Here is a 5,253-nt window from a genome sequence, read left to right as displayed (position 1 = left end):
GGAAACAAATGTGTTTTTTCAAAATGTCACTATTCCTGCCACGATGATAAATCTTGCCTATTTGCTAGAAATGAACTTTTTCCAGTCACGTTTGAAGCAGCTGATTTTTTTTTTTAGAACAGTGTCGACAAACACTGTACATCCTTTGTTGCTGACAGGTCAGAGCCTTGTCTTGGTGAACCACAGGAAGCTAATGAGTGCTAATAGGTGTCACAGGCTTAAGGGACAATGAGCAGTACAACTACATGCTGGGATAAAATAGATCAGGGGCGGGATCCTGCCATCTTATGTCAGTCATGTACAATGGCCCCTGGTCACAATTAGAGTCCTCTGTCTTTCTGTGTGTGCAAGTATGAGCGCACATGACCGCACATGCCTATTATTAACCCTTAACCCCCATCGAGAGCTGGTGGGGAGCTCTTAGCTTTTGATGTCAGCGTGTGTTTACGTGATTCTTTCCTCGGCAGGGGCAGAAAAAGTGGACGCAAACTGCAGAGGGCTCTGAATAGACCAGTGTCAACTCTCAGGATTTGATGTACGAGAAGATAGAATGTGTGTTTATTATTGACAAACAGGCTGTGCTGTTTTTACAGCACTCTAGTTCCCTCTTCTGGCAAGCTGATTTACCGTGAACACCGAGCATATCATAAGAATACTTACAACACAACTTAATGACCTGCTCTGCCATTGCGCTCAGGAGAATTCAGCGTCCCCGTGGGTACTAAGATCTCTTCACAGATTAATTCTGGTGCTGGAACGATCATCACAGACTGTAAGATGAAGTAAAGACATTTATCCAGTAACATTCATAGACAACATGCTGCAGATAACAGGGAAGAACATCACCACCAAGTTACTAAGAAGTGTAGACTCACACAGAGCCATTAATCAACAGCTAATAACTCCATGTGTTCTTTTTAAAAGCTGGGCAGAGTGCTGAATGGCTTCGAGGAGGTGAGTTTTTATTGTCTCTATCAGCTCTCACTGAATTTGCATTTTGTTTTACGAGTTTTTGTTTAGAGGATTAGACATTACTCGAAGTGGAAAAAGTGCCAGTACTTCCCTTGTTTATATGTTGCTGTATTTATCGGCCGGTGTCAACGTGTCATTAGGTATTAGTCTACATTCTGAATTTCCACAGTGAATAAAAGATACTAGGAGATATTGGCGATTGGTTCAGAACATATGGTGTCAATTTTTTAAAACAATTGGCTACGTACACTAGCTTTAGTGTGTGGTGCAGTGGAGGCATCAGTTTTTTGTATCCTGGGAGAAATCCCATGATACTTTCTCTTCTCTCTACTTTTAGTGTGTCTTTTGAAAACTCGGTTGTGTCATTGACTGACTCTATTCATCTTTTCTCTTTGTGCCCTTTTTTTTTTTTGGAGCCAGACCAACATTATTAATTATAAGGATAATATAACGTCACTTCGGCTAGCCACCAACAGAGAGCAGGAGAGAATGGGAACGAGTGAGCGTCATGTAGTGCCCACTGGGTACGTTTATTTATGGCTGATATGGAGAGAACAGGAAAGAGTAGCAGCACCCTGTAAGAAGTACCAGTGTGCAGGAAAATCACCCCTATAAGGGGTCATGAGATAAATCTAAGGGATTGTGAGAACACAATGTTTATCTTATGACGTAATGAGGAAGAATCTGTCTTGGTTAACCTGCTCAGAGCTCATAGACATGGCCATTGGAGGAGGGGTTGCAAGTAGTACTTTCCTGTGAATATATATATAATAGGAGTGATCGGTTTCAACATGCATTCCGTCTGATTTTCTATACTATCTGCAGTGATGCTGCGGCATGTGGGCTAAAAGGTTAAGAGTTTGTTGCTTGGTTTGTAAATGCAGCGCAGCAGAGGAGAGGATGGAGATGGGGAGCAGGAGTAGGACTTGGCAGCGAGGTGTTGGAAGGTAAAGCCAGAGCAGAGCGGCCTGATCGGCCTGCAGCCAGCACACGTGTGATAGCAGAACCTTGTGTTCTATACAGAGCAGGTGCAAAGGCCTTGTCTCTTCTCTTTTCATCCCCCCCCACCCCTTAGCGATGCAGCTTGGCTCTCTGTTTCCTGTTGCTCTGAGGTTCAGCTCTTTGTCCTCCAGGTGATACACTCCTCTGTCTCTCTGTCCATCTCCCCCATTTCCGTCCACACACACACACACACACACACACCTCCCGCCTCCTCTCTCTCTCCCTGCATCATACTTCATTTGCTCCAGATAACACATCAGCTTCAGCGCCCATCCACAACTCTGTCACCATGATGCCCACAGATGGTAACTTCCTGTGGTCCTGCCCAGTGATTGGTGGAGAGACTTCCAAACAGAGAACAGCTGGTGAGGGATGATATATCACCGAGCGTTTGCACTTTCATTTTCAGGGTTGTCTTGTTAATGCTCCCAATCCAGCATCTGGCAGGAAAGAGACACAAAGGCAGAGAGAGGGAGAGAACAACCTGTTCTTTGGCAGACCTTAACAAAAGGCTGACACATGTCTGATGAACAGACAGAGCTGCCGTGAATATGAAGGAAAGATGCTTGACGCAAGTAGAACAAAGGCTAGAAAGAGGATGTGAACATCTTCTACAATAGGTCAGTGTTACCAGTGAATGAAATTATGAATACGTCTCCTGAGGATCAAATAAAGTTATTGTATGACTCAAGCTATTAATCCGTCCATGTAGGATAATTAACAGTTATTAAAAATGACACATACTTGTGTGACTGTGACATCCATTTTTCATTAGTAAATGAAGACGCTTTCAAAGGAAGATCACTTTGTAGCATAAATAATAGATAAATCAAAACTGCAATGTTTTTTGAATAAAGACGTTCAATTATTTATTTATTTTAAATTAATCTTCTGACTCATAATGATATTCTCTCGTTTACCTGATTTGTGCACACCTTGTACAGTGGGTCAAGCTGTCCATGGAAAGGAGAACTATATATATTTTCAACACCAGAGGGAGCTGTTTCACAACCAAATGGGCAACAAGGACATCACGGTATGTTTGAGATGCAAAATGTATTAATGGTCTCGAATTCATCCCACCTCTAAATCTCTATTATTTAACCTTACTTGTGACATATACCTGTTGGGGTGCCAATTCCTCTGCTACCTTATGAGATAACTGTAGCCTTCATCCAGGAGCAGATATCATCAGGTGGTGCACAACCTCCACTGAGTGTTTCGGCCCTCCACTACAACACTCCCTAGCAGGTGGGCCGGCAGTGGTGGCCAGGTCACTGCCCATCTGCTCCTGGCTTCCAGATTTCCTCCTCCATAACCAGCAAGATCCTTACCCTAACCTTAACGTCCAAACCCCCCTTCATCTACCAATGACCTTGTTTCCCCTCTCATCCTCTACCTTTATCCCTTCATCCCTCAACCATGATTCCTTCTTCCCTCCTACAGCACATCATCCTGGTCTAAACTTGAATCCACACTGAATATTATTTCAGTACACGGGTGTGAATGAATGAAGAAGGCAGAATCACAAAAAACAACAACCTTTAATACCTGGTGTCACAGTGTTAGTGGAACTGTAGATATACTGAGATGCCGAGTCTAAGTTGTACAGCAATGATCCGAATATGCCATTTTTACAATGTTGATACCTTTGTATCACCCAGGTCAATTAACTTTCAATTACTGCCTAAACTAGAGATATTGTTCACTATCTCTAAATACAGAAGTTTTGTGTACAAACAGCTTTTCCTCCGACAATATTTCACTTATTGAGGTGATTTACTGAAATTTAACTGACCAATCAGACCTAAAGAACTCCGGTCTTACAAAAGAAAATGCAAATACAAGACTATGATGTAACACAGGCGTATGTAAAAACAAAAAAAAAACAAAAAAGTCAGACACATGAAGCCAACCTGCTCAACTGAGGATGGCTTACCAATGTTGTATATCATATGGCTGAACATCAAAACATTTTCTTATAATAAAAAAAAGGAGGAAAAAACAAAACAAAAAACAGACAATGGGGTGATAGAGTGACAACGCTACCATTCCAAAGATCTTTAGAGGCTACAATATTGTAATATTTAACATGTAGAAGTCAGAGAAAAATCATGCAGCTTCATCTCTTGACACAACAGGTTATAAAATATAAATTGCTGCTTGTAACCAAACTTGATCTTAGGATAGTTGCAAAGTACATCTTGAGCCTTTGTTAAAAAAACAAAAACAAAACTTTACCTTGCTTCCCGTTTTAAGTGCCAAATCTCAGAAGCAAGCCCTTAACTCGGTCAAACTGTCCTCTACTACTGTGCACACCTGTGCTTGATGTTTCATCCGCTGAAGAAGTGGTTATATAGGCAGAAAACAATTGACACTACAGTGATTGTAATGTTTGCTGTTTGGCCCTTTTATGTTTGTTGCATAATAGAGTATCTACCTGTTCAGTGGTTCCAGCAAACATAAGTAAAGAAAAAGGAAAAATAATAATAATGGAAGTGGCCATGGGTTTTTGTTCGATTGTAGTTAGTTTGTGCCAGTTCAAGACTTCGACGACAGTGATCATTTCTGTTTGAATGAACATTTTATACTATTAGAAATGCATTTTTATCCCGGTGTTATCAGAGCCCTGATACATTAAATTGTGAAACCCCTTAAAAAGTACATCTCTCATAATCTCTCGACTTTTCTTCTTTTGAGTTGACATTGATTTTTGAGCTGCTTAACTCCCCCCATTAAACACAGCAGGCACCATACCGCACACACGTCACAGATCATATCAAGAAGTAAAACAATGAAACCCATATACAAGTGCAGCGTTTACATAAAGAAGCATTAAAATATTTTTTTTTCCACCCTGTAAAAACTGTTCATACGTTACAAATATATGGTCAAAATGCACATACAGTAGACTGACTCTGTTTCCTTATCCCTTCCAGGAAATCTGCTTGGCACGATTGTCATAAAAACAACAAAAGCTTGTGGAGTCTAACTAATTTTTGGGGGGGAAAGCACCAAACTTTCAATGGTAGAAATTGGACTGGCTTTGATATCAAATTATCATGCTCAGACAGTAGGTGAGGTCGGTGAAAGCAACACAGGCTACACTCTAAATTTAAGGCTGCTAATAATAAAGTTGATCATACTGGAGCTAAATTCATGAGGACGGGAGTGAGTTGCAGACGATTAGCTACTTTTAAGCTTAAATTAGCTACCGTTGTTAATTATCAATCACCTTTTTTTTTTTTTTTTAGCTACCGTTGTTAATTATCAATCACC

Source organism: Larimichthys crocea, chromosome XXIV (genome assembly GCF_000972845.2).
Source record: "Larimichthys crocea isolate SSNF chromosome XXIV, L_crocea_2.0, whole genome shotgun sequence".
Taxonomy (NCBI): Eukaryota; Metazoa; Chordata; class Actinopteri; family Sciaenidae; genus Larimichthys; species Larimichthys crocea.
Note: the sequence above shows the minus strand (reverse complement) of the source record.